We start from the raw sequence: 21,138 nt of genomic DNA, 5'->3' as shown, positions 1-21,138 counted from the left end.
GACTTCTGCGCTCCCCGGGATGGGGACGGGGTAGGAATGAAGGACGGAGGCCGGAGGCCGGGGGGAGCCCAGACGCTGCCAAGAAGAGTCAGTGACTCATTCACTCACGGATTCACTACTTGACTCCTTCCTCGGCACCTCGCTGAAGGCGCGTTGGCCAAGCGACGGCATTTACCCAGGTGTCGCGCTGGGCTCTGCCAGCGGCTGCGCAGGGCTGGGGAGGCACTACCTGGAACAAACCTACCCTCAATCCTAACTGCCCGGGCACGGCGAGCACAGGGAAGTGCCCACCTCGTCCCAGAGACCCCACCAGCTCCACCCTCAGGACGCTGCAGACCAGCCCGTCCTCTTGTGCCCTCTGCAGTGGCCCCCACCCTGGGCTGCATCACCTCATCACCTCGGGGCCCCAGGTCTCTGGCCCCAGAAACTGCTTCTGTTCTGTTTCCCGAGGACTTTTCTAAACTTCCAAGGGGATGCTGACACTCTCGCCCCAAGACGTTCAGGTACAGGGTCCAGGTCTTCCAGAATAAATTCCAGACAAGGCCGTCCCATCCAGGTTTGTGCCTCATTCTCCGGTCTCACGGCCCTTCGTGCCTTACACTTCAGCCGTGTGAAAATACTTCCAGTTCCCTGAACACGATATCATGGGGTAAAACATGATCTATCTAGTGCTCTTCAGTATCATTGTATGCTGCACAAGAAGATGATTAAGAAATCCGTGAAGTGCTATAACTTAGATTATTGCTGTTTAAGGTGTTTTATACTAAACCAGACATTTTTATTGGATAGTTGTATAGGTGTTTACAAGGGTTTTTGAAAGATTCTTGGAGAAACTGACATTTTTGAATGGGATAGGGACACATTATTTTTCCAATTTAAAACAAAAGAGCTTGGGTTCTGCTGGAAATAGGCAATCCATCACTTTTCTTTAAAAAAATTAAATGTGGATAATGATGATGCCTATATTTGTTTACACAGCTGTCTTCCCTCTTCCCCTATAAGATCGTGAGCTCCTGATCTAGGGACTTGTGTTTTGTTTATCTATGAATCTCCAGACATAAACACAATGCCTGACACTCAGCAAATATAAGATGGATGAATGGATGGATGGATGGATGGATGGATGGATGGATGGATGAGTTGTTGGGTGGGTGAGTGGTTGGGTAGGTGGATAGATGGGTGGGTGGGTGGATGATGGGTGGATGGGTGGGTGAGTGGCTGGGTGGGTGGGTGGATGGATGGATAGGTGGATGGTGGGCGGGTGGATGGATGGGTGGGTGAGTGGTTGAGTGGATGGGTGAATGGATGGATGGGTGGGTGGGCGGATGGTTGGACAGGTGGACGGGTGGACAGATGGACATTCTAACTGTGGTATCACTAGGTGTCCATTCCCCTGGAACCCACCAGTAGACTCTCAGCCTTGTTCTGCTCTCATGTGTGGCCAAAAATAAGACTTTTCTGTCTCCTTCATGGTATGACAGTGTCAGGGGAAAAAAAAAGATCTTGGAAGTGTATTTTGAGAGCGTGAGATATTAAGTAAATGCAAGCGGCTTAATTGTGGATGACTGAAGAGAAGTGGAAGCAGAATCCAGGGCCCATCACATTCAGTCTTGTCCCTGGTTCTTGCCCTTGATCTGGTTTAGAGTATAAATTCATAAAACTGCACCTCCCTCCTTCCAGAAGAAAAACCAGCCCAGTTCCTGTCCAATAGGCACCCCTTTCCGAATTCCTGTTTGCCTTATCAATTTCCTACCAGGGAATCGCGGTTGCTCCCCGCTCAGGGTGGTCTCCGCAGCTACCTATAGGCTCTTTTAATCATACCTATGGATCAATAACCACCAAGCCACAGGCCCCACTGCATTCTCCATCAACTAAGTATCTATAAAGAAAAAAACGACAAGATCCCCCAAGGGTTTATCGGCTTATTGTTGTTTTTTTTAAGCTTTCTATGCCCTGATGTGTAAGTAACCCTTCCCACCTCTTGCGCGAGCTAAGCATCCGGGCCCCAGCTACCAGGAATCAATACTTACTCAAATGGCTGCGTCGATATGCACGTTCGGGTGTTCCCTCCAAGGTTACCTGGGCTCCGCAGGCCGCCACTCGTTCCCTGCGTTGTGGCCAATGCCCTTCCGGGGGCGGGAAACCGGCCAAGGCACCAAGCCTCCCTATGAGGCCACCGGGTGTATGTGCAGCCCCGGGAAGCAGCAGCCCTACTGTCAGGAGGGGTCTGTCTGTCTGTCCTCCAGCTCTGAGGATAGCTTCGGCCCTGTGACCGCTCTTCTCTGCTAAATCCGAGCCAAGTTACTGTTTTCCAGCTCGTCGCGCTATTTCCTTGTGGCTGGAGAGGACTGGCCACCTCCGAGCCCTTACCGTGCCGCCCCAGGAACCGGGGGGCGCGGGCGGGATTCCCAGTCTATGAGCGGGGACACGCAGGAAATATCTCATTATCTATGTATTTCGTGATCTATATGTGTACACATGCATGTGCGTTACCTGACCCGCGTGTGGGCACACATCGTGCCGATACAGTGCGTGTAGAAGTCACGTCCACGCTCACACGCATTGCGGGACTGTACACAGGCACTGTTTTAAGCGCCCTATAAGCATGAGCTCCGTTCTTTCCGAAGCAACCCCAAGGAAACCTGGGAGGCGGGTTCCTTCATCCCCCGGCTTAGAGGCAGAGAGACCGAGCTCAGAAATGTGGACCGGGAACGGCCGGTGGCCGCCGCTGGGTAGGGGGTGGGCCCTTCAAATTCCAGCGAAGGGGCTCCAAGGGGCTCCAGGCCCCATCCGCCAGGCGGGGGGCTCTCACCCTGCGCGGGTGGTGGGGGGTCCAGTCCTGCAGGGACACTGGGCTGGGGGAGGGCAGCTGCAGGCCATGGCCAGCACCCCCGGGGGGCCCGGCCGCTCGGCTCCTGGGTGACCTGGGCGAGCCTGGGCTCCCAGGGGCACAAATATGGAGACGCTCCGTCCCCTCCCCTCGCTGCTCCCAGCTGTGCTGCACCCAGCCCCCCCCCCCGCCCCGGGTCCTCCATGAGGCCACACCTGGGGTGCGAGGCCATCCTGCAGCACAAACCGACGCTCGCTCAGTTGTCAGAGGCCCAGGCCCGGGTCAAGGTTACGGCGAAGGCCCTTGAGTCTCATTTCCCACCGGCTGTCCCCGCAGGGCCGGGGAGGACATCAGGGTGAAGGTGGTGTTGCCCCGGAGCCTCCCCAGCCCCCACGGTGGCCCCTGCAGAGGGGACAAGCTCAAGGCTCCTTGTGACTCGGGCTGCACTCGCCTGGTGGCTTCCTGCATAGATGCAGCCTTCTGGGCACTGCTCGGCTTCACTCCTGTCCTGGTCCCCAGGAGGCACTGGGGTGCTGGGCCCCTGCCCCCTGAGACCTGCTGCCCGGCACCTGCAGGCCCCTGCGCCTCGTCCCCTGGAGCCCGCAGGCCACCGCACCCCTGCACCAGGCCCTCTCCAGCCACCCCCTCCCCGCCCCACTTGCTTTTTACAAGATTTTACTTATTTATGTGTGTGTGTAAGAATCAGAGAGGGAGGGAGGGAGGGAGGGCAAGTGCACACCTATGAGAGGGGCAGGGCCAGGCCAGAGAAAACCTGCAGCAGCCTCCGGGCTGGGCGCTGAGCCCCCGTGGACTCCATCCCACCACCCTGAGACCCGGACCTGAGCGCACACCCAGGGTCACACCCTGAGCCCCACACCCCACCCCCACCCCCGTGCCCTCCCTTCCCGCTTCTTGGAAGCACCTGGGCTGTGGCCCAGCAGGACCCCGGGGGGCTCCCCCTACCCCCCCGGCCCCTCCCCCGGGAGCTCCAGGCTTGGCTCCCCCAGACCCCATCCCTCAAGGCCCTGGGCTTGGGCCCCCCCTCCCCGACTCCATCCCCCGGGAGCTCCAGGCTCGGCTCCCCCCGACCCCATACCCCAGGCTTGGCCCACTCACCCACGTCTCCTCATCCTGCACACCTACCCGCCCACATCTCCTCGCCCTCACACCCAACTCGGCCTTTTGTGAGGGTGAAAATCCTAGGGGCAGGCAGAGCAACAGCGAGGGACCTCCCCAGGGGTCGTCCCTGACAGTGTTGGCTCCTGTTGATACTCAACACATTACACCTGTGTCCCTTATCTTCCTAATTAAATTAAGATTTCTCTGAAATCAGGAAAGCATCGACCTTTCTTTCCCTCTCATGGCTTCGGGAGCACGCAGTGCCCTGACATGAAAGCTTTGTATTTGTTGAAGAAATGAAAGAATAAGAAAAAAACATTGGATACAGATACCCTGACCGCGTGACCTAATCTCAACAACAGTGAATGTGAGGAGTACGTATTCAGTAAAGTTGCGTGGAAGTGAATAAACTGCGAGCGTCTTAGGTGTGTGACTGGTTTGTGTCAACAAGAGAGTCCCAGGACGAGGGGGTAGGGTCACTGAGAGCAGGACCTGAAGATTAGCATATGGGCACAGACCATATGGCGGAAGTGAAATAAAAGACTATTTGCAAATCTTCTCCTGGTCAAGCTGTTTCTTTCCAAGATTTTCAATCGAAACTGTCTTCTATGAGCGAACAAAGTGAAGCTTCGTGAAGCATGTGTTCAGGTCTGCCTGCAGCTTGGGCATCTCACATCTTACCTGCAAAGGATAATCATAAAATAATAAGACTGGTATCTATGTGTGTGTTGTAGAAACAGGTTTGTTTTTTTTTTTTTTTTTTTTTTACAGTTGCACATCATAGTTTCAAAAGGCCTTTTTTTAAAAAAAAAAAAAACTCAAAGCAATGTCAAGGGATCGATATTCAATCAGTTTGTACAGAATATGATGATGGATTTGAGATCACCAGGGTCTGGAATAGTTTGATGCCCCAAAAGTCAATAATTCTCACTCACTCATTCATTCAACAAGCATCTATTGCATATTTACTGGGCACGAGACATCGGAACGGCAAGACAAAAGACGTAGCTCCTCCTGCGAGACAGCACAGACCCCGTGGGAGCCCACAGTGGAGGCAGGCGGGCTGCCGCGGGAGCACCTGGGGGGCCCAGTGCAGACTCTGGGGGCGTCAGGAGGGCTCTCCTTACAGCAGCGACGAGTGCAGAGTGTTTTGAAGGATGAAATATCAATCAGATGAAGAAAGGGAGACAGAAAAAAAAAAAGAAAAGAAAAAGAAAAAGAAAGGGAGACAGAAGAGACAGAACAGAAAACAAAAACACAAAAACACAAAAAGTCCAGTTTTAAATGTGAGCACGACAGGGACACAGACCCGTGTGGTCACAGAACCGTGAACCAGGAGTGCGACATGTCCTGCGGGTTCCCGGCTTCCGGCACTTCCAACACCAGAGAAGTGCCACCACCGCCGTCATGGGGTCACCCGCTCCCCCAGCCCTGAGCCTGGCCTCAGCCCTTGGTCCCCCGGGCGGGTGCCCGCCCCCCCCGAGCCTGCACATATGGACAAGCTGTGGTTTAGCTCGGCAGGGAGCCTTAAGAAGGTCAAGCTTGGGTCCCGGGGGCCGTGTGTCACCTTCACCAGCGCCCAGCCTCAAGGATGGGTGCGAGGAGAGCAAGCGTGGGGCCCATCAGGAAGCCCAGAAGCACCCCCCAGCCTTAACCCCAGAGATCCCACAACCACGACCGCACTCGGTGAGGAAGGGGAGTGCCCGGGCTCGGGAGGCAAGCTGAGCCCCAGGTTTGCTTTCCACGGGGAACTAACTGACGCCGCTTGGCCTCAGTGCCAAGACCCCCGGGAACTCAGGGTCCACGCGGCCCAGTGGCCTGGAGGCTGGGCAAGTTAGCAGAGTGTCCGGGGCAAGAGGGCGGCCGCTGTCGGGCGGTGCCCTGGGAGGGAAGAGGCCCCCGCAGGGCCGGCGGGCCAGGGAGGAGGCTCCTGCTCTGAGAGGCAGGGCCCCGGCGGGTCTGGGCCAAAGGGTCCGGGCAGGATAGCAGGGCTAAGGACTGACCTTTTAGGATTAGAGTCCTCCCGACAACGTCCTGCTCTTGAGCCAGTCCGCATCGAGGCCGTAAGGACAGTCACTGGTGACAGGTGCCTCGGTCACTAAGTTGCCATATGAGCTCTGATGTCCCTTTACTGAGAAGCTGCGAGCAGAAAGGACCAGAAGGACCCCTTTTATTGCACCATTTGTGCAAATCAGAGGTCACACTAGGTGCCCCCCTGTTGGTAAAGTTGTCCTGGCTGGAGAGCAGGTCGGGGACGGGAGCCCATCACGCGGCAGGTGGTGCCAGTCACGGGCCACGGTCCCAACACCATGAAGCCCAAGTGCCGGTGCTCGGCCCCAGGCCTGGAAACGGAGGAGTGACCGGGGGCCCCCAGAATTGGACCACTTGGCTTCTTTCCCATCCCACCCCCACCCCCATACTGGCTCTCCCAACGTCAGGACATGAGAGCCCAGGGCCAGGGGCCGAAGGGCAATAGGGGCATGTTCCAGGGTCTCAGTGACTTGGTTACACAATCGCATTTAAAAAAAAAAACATATTTGCATTCTTCCTTTGTATGCCTTAATTTCAGATTCGTTTTGTGTATTTTTGCAGATTATTGATTAAATATGACAAAATGAAACATCCTGGGAGAAGCCAAAAACATGCGAGAAGAAGTGCTTTTTCACAATTGTCTATCCTTTTAAATATTATAATTTGTAGTGATTTATTTTCTCATTCTAAATGGATATTCACTTTCATGCCTAATTTTATACGTATGATTTTGAATTCTTTTTTTTTTTAGAGGGCTCCCAAAATTGCAAAAGCTTCCGATTTCACAAAACGGGGACGGCCCCTACTATCTAATTATCGTGATGCTAACTTGTCATGCCCAATTTGCTTGCTCATGTCTACAAGTATTTAATGAGTACTTACTATGTGCCAAGCGCTGTGTAAAGTGCTCAGAATTTTTATGTGCTTTTCAGGGCTATTCCTTTATAGGAAACTATCAGAATCTTTTCCTGGTCCATCTGAGAAGTCATGCAAACATCTAGAATTCAGTACGTGAGAAATATTTCCTAAATGTGCGTATCTCTTGGAAACGCTTTTAACTACAAGAAGTGCAGTTAAAGTGGAACTATATGGAGTCTGAGTTTTCCTCAAAGTTGGAAATCTCCCAGGTTACATATGCTAAAAACACTTTTTTTTTTTTTTGCAAGTCAGTTTTAATTTGGTCGATTGTGTATAATGACCTAAATTTTCTTTAGAAACTAGATGAACAGAATTCTGGGATTATGCGATAGTTAATATTCGTTTTTTAAAAAGAAGCACACGGACTCCCCTGGCATGTATTAGTCAAATATAATTTCCATGCAAAAGAAACGTTAATTAGAAGTTGAACTGTGGGCAGGCGGGTGGCTCAGTCGGTGCAGCGCCCGCCTTCAGCTCAGGTCAGCATCTCCGGGTCCTGGGACGAGCCCCGCACCGGCTCCGTTTAGCGGGGAGTCTCCCTCTGCCTCTGCCCCTCCCTACTCCGCTCATGCTCCGCGCGTGATCTCTCTTACACGTGCGCTCTTTCTAATAAATAAATAATCTTTAAAAGGAAAAAGCAGTTTTTCCTTTTAAAAATATATACACGATATCCAGTAGTGTTTACTGTAACAACACGGGTAGTAGATCCCTCCTCCTAATATGTATGTGGCTTTTTTATACACAGTCAATCCAACTTGCACATAATAGGTTTTTTTAAGATTTTATTTATTTATTCGTGACACAGAGAGAAAGGCAGAGGCAAGGCAGAGGAAGCAGCAGGCTCCATGCAGGGAGCCCAACGCGGGACTCGATCCCGGGACCCCGGGGTCACGCCCTGGGCCAAAGGCAGGCGCTGAGCCACCGAGCCACCCGGGCTGCCCTGCATATAATGGTTTTATCTCCTTTCCTGTGGTTTTGCTGGACTCGTAGCCCTGTGGCCCATCTTTGCTCACTGGCCTGTCACGCCTGGGATGGTGCCTGGCACACGGGACACACTCAGGATTTGTTGGACGAGCAAATGAGCCATTTCATAACTTTCTATTCAGGAAATAGGCGTGAGTTTCACCTTTGGTTGTTCCAAAACACCACTTACCACATCTTTCCCCGGATCCCTTTCTCCGCGCCCAGCGCCGGCTTGGGAAGCATCATCGAGCACAGCGCGCCAGGCTAGCGTGGGTGCGTCACGGTGTTTCTCACTCTCTGCTGAGGTCCAGCGCAGAAAGACAGCCTTCCCGCTTTGTCGTCATCCAGCCAATCTGTCCGTCCAAATTCGTGAATTCCAGCGGCCTCCTAACACGGATGCCGAGTTCTGATTGTGAAATGCCAGGCACACAAATAATGACGGAAGCGGCTGATCGCCTTAACAAGGCCTAATAGCCCTTTCCTGGGGCTCAGCAGTCTCTGGCTGAAGTACTTACACTTTGATGATAGTGAGTGATTATTACCTTATCAAGAATCATCTTATGTCAGCCTTGTTTTCCTTCTGGACACAAAAAAGTCCCCATTAATCCTCAAATCACCCACACTTCATCGTTCTCTCATTTACATCCACTCTGCGACTGCTCTGCTTCGTTCTTTCTGGCTCAGAACACTCGTTCTGGTCCAGAACATTCATATGGTGACCATATTGACAGACCCCGAATTTAAATTCATGTTCTGACAACCAGTGTTTTGCATTTGTGAATTTATTTTTAGAAGCCTCAGAAATTAGAAAAAAAAATAACTTTTACGAGTTATGCATTTAACCCATTGCCTTTTACCAACACGGGTACATGTATGTGGGGCTTAATTAAAAATTCTGCAAAAAAATTACAGACGGATTAATATGATTTTACTTTAGTACAATTTCATCATCTCTGTCAAAGCTGATGACAGGGTCTGTGCCCATTTGTAGAATTCAACATGTGAAGTTAGAAATTTTTTTTTTTCCAAACAGCTCTTGGAAAGTCTAATTCACTTGATTACCAAGAGAGATTTTTATATCAATTATTTTAGTAATCCTCCAAAAACTGTCAGCAAAAATGATCTCATGAACTGGAACCATATACCATGTGGCATGAAACCCTGGAATAGTACGATGTTTCTCCATGGAAATCTTTCTGTGGAATTTTGTTTTCTTCTGCTTCCACTCAGCAAACAACTATTCAAGCGAGAGTTTAAGGATCCCATTTTGAAAAGTCTGCAGCAACAGAAAACAAAATATCCCAGAAATTATTCCCTGCTTTCCTCAGATAATCCTTTCCAGGGCCTTTTAACAAGTTTTTGTCATTTTTTCCAAGTGAAGCAAAACTGTTCAAGGCTTTTCAATATATTCCTTCTCAAGGCGGGTAATTCTACTCCCATCCCCTCAGCCGTTTCACCAAATCCACATCACAACAAATAGTTAACATTACTGGCGATTTTCTTCTGAAATTCTTTTATTTTTAGAAGGAAACCATATTTTTATCTTTCTCTTCAATTCTGATTAAAATGCAAAGATTCACATGGAGAAACTTTATGCTTCTCCATTTTTAAAAAAAGTGTCATGGAAAATTGCAATGGCCTTGTTTTGATTTAGGGTCTTCGGAAAATGTCTTGACAATGGAACTTTTTCAGCTGATAAAAACTAAGCACGTGATGATCGAGACATTATTAGTATTCTTCTGAGAACAGGCATCCGTATCAGAAATCTTATGTTTGAATAGGACGAGATTTGTCTTTGATAAAATCACACAATTATTTCAATGTCTTCACTCGTATTATAGAAATGTAACAAATTTTGAATAATTTTACAATAACAACTTCTGCATCAATTGAAAAAATCTGATGAATTATTAATACAGTCGTTGCAAATGTGTGCCATGTAACTGATCCTTACCAAGATTCTGATATCGCCATTATTGGGAAAGAATCTCAAAGCTGGCATTAGAAATATCACAGGACACCCTGACAGGCTAATCAACAAGGCTGCGAGGCTGAGACCAGGGGAAAGATGGTCATTTAATTGGCCATTTCAGTCACCTGGCAAGAATTTTCACACTAATTTCAGTGTTTTCATTTAAATATCTTATCAACTAGTTGTGCATCATGAATCACAACAGCATGTTCAGGAGACATCTAGAAATTACTATTATATGCTGGGGAAGTACTATGGATAGTGGTTGAAAGAACGGGCCCTGGATGGAAATTGCTGGGGTTCAAATCCCATTTCAGCCACTCCTTAGTCAGGAGATACTGGTCATGTGACTAAATCCTGCTCCGTGCCTCGGTTTGTTGTCATGATATTAATAACACTGTATTTGAAGAGTTATTACCAGGCTTAACCAAATTACTACTTGCATAGGGCTTAGAACAGTGCCTGGCAGGGACGCCGAGGGGTCTTCGGCTCAGGGCGTGACCCCGGGGTCCTGGGATGGGGCCCCGCATCAGGCTCCCTGCGTGGAGCCTGCCTCTCTCTCTGGGTCTCTCATGAATAAATAAATAAAATCTTTAGAACAGTGCCTGGCACATAGTAAGCGCCATATACGCATTTAAGTATATTTATGGCTAGATGAGTAGATCATGATTCTAAGATCCAATGTCTCACACAATACGAGCAGAGTTCTCTTGAGCTTCCGGAACAAGGACGTTTTTCACAGTTGTTCATCTTTTTGTTTGTGCAGGCGAAAATCTGGATTTAAACAATATGAAAATTAGCCTAGACGTACAATCCACATATTTGAAACTATGATTGTGCCTTGTGATATGAAAAGCAATGCTTGGGCTTCCTGTTTTATTCTGTTTGGTGTTTTTCTGGCCATAAATTCTGTTTCAGCAGAATTCTATTTTCCGTAACACCAAAGAGCAAGCCGATCCCTGATTGACTATGTGAAGTTGCAACAGCCCCACAGAGGATCCCAGTGAAGCCTTGAAGAAAATAAGCACTGGAACAGGTAAATGCAGGAAAGCGACAATTTGCATCAATAAGCACGGAGAACACGTCCTCACAGGGTAACGGGGAGATAACAGGCTGCGGAGCACTGGTTGAGCACACGCGTCCCTGTGCGGGCGACGGTCAGGGCTGTGGCTCTGCTCTCTGTTAGGTCTTGGAGGGATCGAGCGTCTTCCATCCCAACAGGTCACCCTCAAACTCCAGCCCTGCTCCGCACACTGCAGAGCCCTAACATCCGGATCCAGCGTCTGGTTCTGGAAACCACCTCCCTCTCGGCCACGAGAGCTGTCTCACTCCGTTCCACAGATGGCATCAGGCTGTGACAAACCAGAGGCCACAGGTCCAGCCGAGTGCCTGATGATGTTGGCTTTTTGTTTTCTCCAGCCCACAAGAGTGACTTTTACATATTTAAAGGGTCGAAAAAATAATCAAGAGAAGAATACTACTTTTGTGACAGGGGAAAAGAGCTCTGACGCTCACATTTCCCAGGACCTCTGTCGTTTTGTTAGCACACAGATGCAGTAGACAGAAGTCCAAGGTAGCCAGCCCCCCGTATTCCCACTCCCTCTGTAATCTCTCCTTCTCTCAAGTGTGGGTGGGACCTGTGACTATGATGAGGTGCCCCCCACCCCCCCCCCCCGCCCCAGGATTATGTTACCTTGCATAGCAAAGGTGAGGGGATGTGATATTTTGTAGGTGTAATGAAGGCCTTCAATCCGTTCATTGTGAAGTAACCAAAGGAAGACAGCCTTGGGCGGGCCCGCCCTAACCGGATGAGCCCTTAAAGGACGCCTTAGGCCTTCCCCAAGTGTCCGGCTGAGATGAGTAAGATGAGTAGAGAGCTCATGTGTTGCTCTCAAGCAGCCGTGAGTTAGACGGACAAGGTCCTGCATCCCACCAGCGGGCCCTTGAGCTTGGAAGAGGATCCCAGGCCTCGGATGAGACTGCAGCCCTTGAAACACCTTGATGGTAGCCCGAGCAGAGGACCCAGTTGAGCGGACTCCTGACCTACGGAAACTGTGAGGCCATAAATGCGCATGGTTTTCAGCCACTAAGTCTGTGATGATTTATGACACAGCAAGAAAAGCGGTATGGTGGCCGTGCCCATTTACTGACCTATCGTCTGAGACACTTCTGGGGCTACAGGAGCGGAGTTGAGTGGCTGCGACAGACTGGACAGCCCACAAAACATGAGACGTGTACAGAAAAAGTCTGCAAACTTATGACGCAGCATCATCCATACCAACCGCCCACAGCCATGTAACACGCATCGGTCGGCGGTTCCATTTAGCAGGATGGAGGCTGAAGACGGAACAGATGTCCTGTTAAACCACTTTGTTGTAAACCGGCAACCAACGTAACGTCGTACGTCAACCAAATCCGATAATTAAAAAAAATAATAATAATAAGTAAATAATAAAAGAAAAGTTTAGGAGGCACAATTAGGAAAACATTGCCTAAAAAGGGTTGTGAGGTCCGTGGTTTCCTGGGTCCTCGCCACACACACTACAAGCGCCTCCTCATTCGTATGTACTATGGATTCACGCAGGATTCGACTTCTTGGGTGAAAAAAAAAAAAATAACAGGGGTCTGGCTGTGAGCAAAGTGTGTCCTGCTGGCTGAGGCACAAGCACCGCACCCGCGACCGCGACGCCTCCCTCCGGAGCTCTAGTCCTGAACGGGCTTGCGACGGGCCTGGGGCCCCGTCTAGTCCCCGTAGTCGCCGGCAGCCAACAGGCCAGGGGCTCGTTCTGGACTGCCAGCAGCCCCGAGCGCCAGACAAAGTAGCCACGCGGGGCTCGACAGGGAGCGCCCACGTGCGCGGCACGGGGGGTGGGCCATGCGGGCCTTTGCGTCGGCGCCCTCGGCCGGTTCTGCACCTGCAGGTGCCCCCCGCCGCCCCCATGGTCATACCCGGGTCCCTCCCACCTCTCCGCTGTCCTGCCACGGCCCGGGCCCTGCTTGCCAGCGGGGGGCCAGCAGAAACCGGGCAGAGGGGACGGCAGGGACAGAGGGGATGGAGGGGACGACGGGGAAGGAGGGGATGGAGGGGACAGCGGAGACGTAGGGGACGGAGGGGATGATGGGGACAGAGGGGACGGTGGGGACAAAGGGGACAGAGGATGGAGGAGGATGGCAGGGACAAAGGGGACAGCAGGGACGGAGGGGATGGAGGTGATGGCGGGGTTGGAGGGGATGGAGGGGACAGTGGGGATGGCAGGGACAGAGGGGACCAAGGGGACGGAGGGGACAGAGGGGATGGCAGGGATGGAGGGGACGGCAGGGATGGAGGGGATGGCAGGGATGGAGGGGATGGAGGGGATGGCGGGAACAGAGGGGACAGAGGGGACGGAGGGGTCGGAGGGGACGGCGGGGATGGAGGGGTTGGGGGGGACAGAGGGGATGGCGGGGACGGGCCCCTAGACGAGGTCCCGGAGCAGAGGGCTGGGGTCTGAGCGGGGCTTGCGACCCTGCCTGGACCCTAGTGACCAGGCCTGCTTCAAAGCCAGCGGCCGCCTGGAAGGGTCAGCAGCGCGTCCCAACCGTGGGCAGAGCTTGCACAGGACTCTGGTCCCGGCTGGTCACGGGGGACAGGCCCCTGCGTGTCCGCCTCCCTGGCACTTCCCGGGCGCCGGAGCTGACAAGCCCTTCCCCTTCCCTCCACCACAGAGGAGGAGCATCCATCCTTCCTTCTGTCCACGGGGAAGATGCAGCTGAGGCCTGGTCCCCGTCCCTCCACCTGAACCCTCACCCCCGGCCCCTTCCTGTCAGCCCGTAACCATGTCCAAGCTTCACCCGATGGATTCTTCTGATTCCCCTGATCTCGCGCCCTCACCTCAGCCGCCACCTTCTCCCCTTTTTGCAGCCGAACATCCTCGAGGAGGGGCCCACGCTGCCCGCCGCTTCCACCCACTCTTCAGGGAGCAGAGCTGCGGTCGACCTCGGGCTCTGGCCCCTCGAAGCCCTTGAGCCCCACCCCACACCGGCCGTAAACGCCGCCCTCCTGCCTTCTCCACACAGCCTCTCCCCTTGGACTTCCCTGGATCTTTCTCTCCTATCTGCCCCGCCCCCACGTTCCGGCCGCGGGTCGTGGCCGTGGTCTCCCCCACTGGCAGCCCGGCACCACCCCTACGGGGCTGAGCTTCTACGTCTCTACTCGTGTTCGTCAAGTTACGGTCTCCGCGGGGACTAAACGTTCAGACCCCGGGGCCTAACCCAGGCCTCCCGCCGTGGAGCCTCTGAGCCGAGGACCCAGGAATCTGAATCTGAATTTTTAACCGTCTCCTCCAGATAATTCTTACACACAGTCAAGTTTGAGACCCACAGCTCCAGACCCCTGTGTCCAGCTGCGTATCGGAGATTCCCACTCGGGTGTTTCAGGGGCACCCTAAGTGCATCTCCTGCGTGGTGGACATTCCTCGCGTTCACGAACATCCAGTCGCCCTCCTTCCTGGGCACACGGAAGCTGGCCCGTCACAGACCCGTTTGCAGTCAGGGGCTGTACGGTGACTCCCTCTGCCCGGGGGGTTGTGAATGACAGTGACATATGTCCCCTGCAGGCTGAGGGGGTGAGTGCCACAGTTCTCTTCCACTGCCCTGGCCACCTAGAGGTCACCTGGAGGTCTGGAAGTCGTGCCGAGATAACAGAGCCCCGGGTTTCTCTCACCGCTTCAAGGCGTGCTGCTCCAGAGAGCCGCCAGATGCACAACAGACACTATGTGAGCGCGGACTAAATCCCTACTGGGTTACGTCGCTGAGACTCCGTGATCAGTTTATGGGAGGGGCACGAGGCGGCTCATCCAAGATGGAGTCGACTTGCTCCTCTCTCTGGTGTTCTCACTCCACCCAACCGACTGGACAGAAACTTCACGTCGGCAGTGAGCAGACGCTCGCATCCATTTTCCATGATTTCTTGGGAGTAGTCGTCTACCCTCCAGAGGGGGGCAATATTGGAGAACTCTTCAAGTCAGGGTCTCCCCCGTCCTCTAATGCGTAGTAGACGTAGTAGGCGGCCTTATTGGTGGGATCCCTTGAACCACCTTTACCGTCACTTACTTTACGTGTCCAGTCCACACACTCCACTTTAACCCTTACTTGGCCTGGTCCGAGCTCAGTTGACAGAGAACTGAAAAAGGAAGTATGAAACTGATGTCATCCCTAGACCTAAAGAGACGGACACCAAGCTGTCTTGCTTTCCACAGGGTTCCCAGCACGCAGCTTACGGAAAATAAAAACATTTGTTGACTCATTGACCAGCTCCATTTCATTACTATTTGCTGAGATCCTGGAATTTCCGTTATAGTTCAGCTGTTTACAGAGAAGAGAGTACAGGTCTATCGTGTAAAATCTGGGTCAAAAGGCCCCAAGCTTCCTCTTCCAGCCATACTCCCCCATGCCCAACTCATTTACTTTCTCAGGCACCAGAGAAGTAAAAGACGGCCCACAATATTCCTCCATGCTCCCCACCTCCTTTTCTTTCTCTTCCTTACAGGCTGATTTTATACACTTGGGTTAAGGACACCGTCTGCTCACGGCTTTGTCTACATCAGTCCAAACGTTGGTACTCCCATGTTTGTGAAGCCTTCTGCATCTTGTTACATGGTGCGTCGTTCTACTCTAGAATCCTTCTGTTCTTATCTTTTAATAATTTAAACTAAAAGCTGACCTTGTGTCATTTTCTTCCTTGGTTTAAATTCCCCTCACTCTGTTTTTGCTGGGTCCTGTCGGGCAATATTTGCATGTTTACTTATTTCAGTAGTTCATTTAAACATATTTCATGAGGGCCCACAAAGTGCCAGGCATTGAGCTAGATGGAGGGGACAAAATAGTGAACAAAGACCAATGAAGTGCCTGCCCTGAAAGAATTTATGGTCTACATGGGGCAGCAGGCAGGTTAACTAATTTATTGCACTAACGAAAGCAAAATTACAAACAGAGAAAAGAGCGTTGGGAAAAGAACAGGATCCTATGCCTGCAGTTTAGCAAAGTTATCTGACAGAGACCGAAGCCACCAGAAAGGGCTTCCCAAGAAGATACAAAGGAAGGGGGGCATGCAGGGAAGGCTACAGATGGGGTTACATGTCCAAGGACTCCACAAAGAACTAAACAAAGGTTAGTGGCAAAGCTCAGAGGAGCACGAACGTGGCTCAGGGAAGGTCCGGGGGCAAAGGAGTGGGGGTATGATCAGACCCATATTTTGAAAGGATGCCTTGAACTTCAGTATGAAGAACAGAGAGCAAAGGGCTGTGGCTAGTGAATATGGGGGGCGCCAAGGTAGGAGGCTAATCCATCTTTCCTGGCAAAGATGATGATAAATTGGTCTCGGGCATGTCAGTGGAGAAGGAAAAAGGTGATCCATCTGAAAAATATTTGAAAGGTAAAAGAATTGATAAACCTCGTATGACAGCTTGCATGCACCCGGCGCTCTTCTAAACATCCTACAGCTGTGCTGTCGGACGCAGTGGCCACCAGCCGCTCATGGCTATAAGCACATGGGATGAGGCTGGTCCAACCTGAGTTGTGCAGTAAGTATAAATTACAGATGCCGAAGAGTCAGACAACTAATGTAAAATATCTCATTAATAATTTTGTATTAATTACACATTGAAACTATATTTTGGATGTACTGGATTAAATGAAATATATTATTACAATTAGTTTCACCTATTCCCCTTTTCTGGGTTTTCATGAGGCTACCAGAACATTTTAAATTACATATATGGCTCATTGGTCTCTTCCGTTTGACAGCACAGCTCTAGATACACCAACTTTCTTAATTCGGCCAACACCCCCTTCAAGCTGAATACCACTTACTGCAAACTGAGGCATGGGGACCCCAGCTGTAAATGGCCACCAACGAGCAAAAAGAAAACTAAGATTTGAACTCATATAATCCAGTTCTAAAATCAATGCTTAACCACTACACTTGCACTGTCTCTTGGAAGGATATGATGCTAAACACCTCAAATTTCTAGCTTTTGCTATAGTAGCCTAAAAACTGTTTTTTGTAATTGGCACACATGGGATGCTAATTACAAAAATTAGCTCAATATCCCTTTTTTTTTTCTTTTACTTTTTAAAAAAGATTTATTTAGGGACACCTGGGGGGCTCAGTGGTTGAGTGTCTGCCTTGGGCTCAGGTCATGACCCCAAGGTCCCGGGATCAAGTCCCACATCAGGCTTCTCACAGGGATCCTGCTTCTCCCTCTGCCTGTGTCTGCCTCTCTCTGTGTCTCTCATGAATAAATAAATAAGATATTTAAAAATAAAAAAAAAACATTAAAAAGATTTTTAAAAGATTTATTTAGTGGAAAGAGAGAGACAGCAAGCATTAGTGGAGGGAGAGGAAGAGGAAAAGAGAGAAACTCAAGCTGACTTCACATTGAGCATAGAGCCTGATAATGGGGATTGATCCTAGGACCCTGAGATCATGACCTGAACCAAAATCAAGAGTTAGCCACTTAACCACCTGAGCCACCCAGGTGTCCCTCAGTATCTTTTTAGTATTTTTGCTACTAATGCACTCTTTTGTGTCTAAATACCGATTATGTTCCGTGCCTTGACTCATAATAATTATCTCCTATATGGTCACAAGCCCTGGGGACAAATCACAAGTCTCCTGGCTATGCAGTCATAACTGGAGAATGAAAGGCTAGTCTCCTCTTCCTTCAGGACACCCTGTCCTGACCTGTGGGTCTCTTGAGGTCTCTTTTAGGATGAGTGGAGGGAACAGTCTCAAACACTTCACCCCCTTAATGCTAACTCCTCACTCTTAATCCTCGCTTTATATTGACTAGGGCCATTTGAAAGGAGGCAGGTGGTTGTAGGGCCAGGCCAAACATACTTCTTGGCAATTCTTGTAAGCCCCAGAGGGAGAAGATCATCCCTCAATAATAGCACATTTCCAATATGGCCTATTGGGCTTTAGCTGCAATTCTAGGACAATGGGGAAAGTTCTAGTACATTTTTGCATAGACTTCAGATGAACATTCTAACTATTTACAGCCAAATTGTGTGTACCTTTAAACTAACAAAGAGCACAAGAACAAAAATAAGAGGCAAACATAAAAAAAGAATAAAATGAAGCAAATTCAAAGTATAAAGCAAAACAAAAAAAAAACAAAAAAAACAAAATATAAAACAAAATATTTAGTACAAATAAATCATAAACTTTTAATAATATTTTTAAATTTTAAAATAAATTTTATGATCATGATTATGATTATGATTAGGGCACCTGAGTGGCTCAGTCAGTTAAGCATCTGACTTTGCTTAGGTCCTGGTCTCAGGGTCCTGAGGTGGAGCCCCTCAATGGGCTCCTGCTCAGCAGGAAGCCTGCTTGTCCCTCTCCCTCTGCTTCTGCCCCTCCCCTTGCTTGTGCTTGCCATCTCTCAATTAAATAAATAAAATATTTTAAAAATTATTATAAAAGCTTACTGTGCATCTAGCACTATTCTAAATTACATGTATCATCTCATTTAATCTTTGCAACAATGATATAAGATTAATTCTTTTACTCTTGGCATTTTATAGTTGAGTCTATTTTATGTTGATAACAACCTAAGTTTGATCTCATTGTAAAGCTCTCCTCCCAACGTTTTACGTGTTTAAGATCATATTTTGTATCTTTTTATCTTGTGTATCCCTTAAGTAATTATCGTAATTATAGTTATTTTTTACTACTTTTTTCTTTTAACCTTCATACTAGCTTTAAAAGATTACTCCACTACCTTCACTATATTTGCCTTTCCAGTGAGATTTATTCTTTCATGTGTTCTTGTTACTAATTAGCACCCTTAATTTTCAGCTTAGAGAAATCCCTTTGCCGTCTCTTGTAAGGTCAGTCTAGTGGTGATGAAGTCCTTTGGCTTCTGTTTGTCTGGAAAACTCTTCATCTCTTCTTCATTTTTGACTGATAACCACCAAGCAGAGAATTCTTGGTTGGAAGCCTTTTTTTTCTATTTCAGTGCATTGAATATATCATACTGCTCTCCTGTGGCCTGCAAAGTTTCTGCTGAAAATTCTGTTGCTAGTCTTACAAAGGTTCCCTTGTATGTGACGAGTTGTTTTTCTCTGGCTGCTTTTAAGATCCTCTCCTGGTCCTTAACCTTTAACACTTGAATTATATGTCTTGTGGGTCTCTTTGGATTTATCTTATATAAAACTCTCTGGGATTCCTGGATCTGGATGTCTGTTTCCTTTCCCATGTTAGGGAAGTTTTAAGCCATTATTTCTTCAAATAAGATTTTTGGTTCTCTTTCCCTCTCCCTTTAGTTGCCTGGGGACCCTATGATGGGAACATCTGATGTTGCCCTGTAAGTCACTATTTTCACCTGTTCTCATCCTTTTAGCTTTTTTGCTGCTCTGATTGGTTGAGTTCCACTGTTTTGTCTTTTTGTTGACTGATTCTTTCTTCTGCTTCATCTGGTCTGCTGTTGAATCCCTCTAGTATATTTTTTTACTTCGGTTATTGTATTCTTCAACTCTATGACTTCTTCTATTTGGTACTTTCTTATATTATTCATCTCTTTGATGAAGTTCTCACTGTGTTCATCCTTTTGGCTCCCCAGGTTTGATCAGCATATTTATGACCACTAATTAGTACACTTTAACACTTGAATTGTTTATCTCTATTTCATTATCTTTGTTTTCCCTAGAGGTTTTATCTTGTTCTTTCATTTGGAGCATATTCCTCTACTTCCTCACTTTGCTTGACTCTCTATGTTGGTTTCTATTTGGTAGATGAAATAAATACCTCTTCCAGTCTTGGAGAAGTGGCCTTGTATAGGAGATGACCCTGGTTTAACCCTGCCTCAGCTCTTGGTTTTCTCCCAAACCTCTGTGCTTTTCCAAGTAGCCTATTACATCTCCAATAGCTATCAGTGGTTGAGAATGTGCCAAAACCTGTCAATGTCCCAAAGGGGAGGATCTCAGCATGGATTGATTGATTGATTGATTGATTGATTGGATCTCAGCATTTAGATTCAGGCTGACTAAAACCAGACCCTCAGGCATCAACTTTCTGAAGTGTGCAGATATATACAGTCCTATAGGACTACAAGTGCAAGCCCCATTGGCCACCAGAGCCAGGGATCTGGAGGTGTCCCCTGAGCAGCAGTCACATAATTTGTGAAGAGTATATAAACTCTTTTCTGGGTGATACTGGTGAGGTGAAGCAGGTCAGAGGGAAAGCAGCAAGATGGCATCCACAGCCTATGTTCTTTGAGAGCAATTCCAGAAGCCACTAAATGTGTGCCAAACCTGAATCTTGCACCTCATACCAAAACTCCAAGACAAGTGTCTTTCACAGAAATACTGGGGAGTGTACCATGGTCTGCCATCTGTGCAGTGCCATAGGGATGATAACCTGCCTGCCAAGAACCATCCCTCTGATTGTCACAGTCTCTTGGGACCCAGGAATGCAAGTGCCCCTGGCCACCAGAACCAGGCAATTAAGGGGCATCCCCCCAGGTGGCAACTGCAAAAACTTGAGCTCCAGACACAAAAAGTAGAGCACCAAAATCATGTAACACTCCCTCCAGGACACGCTGGCACTCTGGAGCACAGCAGAGGGTGAGCATGAAGACAGAACCTGCTCGGGGGCAAAAAAAAAAAAAAAAGGCAGCACCTGCTCTTCAAGGTCTCTGGAAAGGATTACAGTCCACCTCAAGATGCATGCCTAATCAGAAGCCTACCCCTGGTTGCGTTCATGATGGTAAGCTAATAGGCCTCCATCACAGAAAAAGCAAATTTCCTGGGTTGGTTGCTTCTTACTATGCATTAGGATGGTAGATGTTTAAGAAATGTTTCTTGGCTGGTTACAGTCCTATGGAATTCATAAGCATAAGTCCCACTGGCAACTAAAGCCAGGCAATATAGAGGTGTCTCCTGACATAAGTCAGAAAGATCACGGTGCCAGACAGACGTAGGAGTTCCTTTCCAGGAGACATGGATTATTATGTTCCTACAGGGCCAGGAACACAAGCTTTTCTGGCCTCTGCTGGCAGGTGATCAAGAGGCATCCCCTGGACTACTTTTTAATAGCTTTGGTTATAAGTCACAATAAAAGCAGCCTTGAACTAAGCCCAAGGCCTACTCCACATATGTGCCAATCTTCCTTCTCCCTCTGCCTGGGCAGACATTGCTAATGGATCGTAGCATTCTTTCCTGCCAAGGCCAAATGTGCCCCCATAATTCTCAATACCGTACTTTAGGTGGCTACCATCATCCAGCCATCCATCCAGCCATCCAACCAGAGTTAGTGAGAAAA

General features: G+C 49.3%; 1 long non-coding RNA gene across 4 annotated transcripts; it reads right to left on the bottom strand.

The window, feature by feature from the left end:
* Positions 1 to 4,199: 4,199 nt before the first annotated feature.
* Positions 4,200 to 15,073, bottom strand: LOC140603996 (uncharacterized). Of its 4 annotated transcripts, none has more exons than XR_012007043.1 (4): positions 14,485 to 15,073; positions 5,953 to 6,088; positions 4,885 to 5,071; positions 4,200 to 4,630 (listed from the first exon to the last, which is right to left on the bottom strand). It is a non-coding gene; the product is annotated as an uncharacterized lncRNA (long non-coding RNA). The 4 variants fall into 4 exon arrangements; XR_012007044.1 differs by having other exon boundaries at positions 4,919 to 5,071; XR_012007045.1 differs by having other exon boundaries at positions 14,536 to 15,073.
* Between the last annotated feature and the right edge of the window lie 6,065 nt (positions 15,074 to 21,138).

This window comes from Canis lupus, chromosome 14 (genome assembly GCF_048164855.1).
Source record: "Canis lupus baileyi chromosome 14, mCanLup2.hap1, whole genome shotgun sequence".
Lineage (NCBI taxonomy): Eukaryota > Metazoa > Chordata > Mammalia > Carnivora > Canidae > Canis > Canis lupus.
This window is presented reverse-complemented; position numbering and strand designations above follow the sequence as displayed.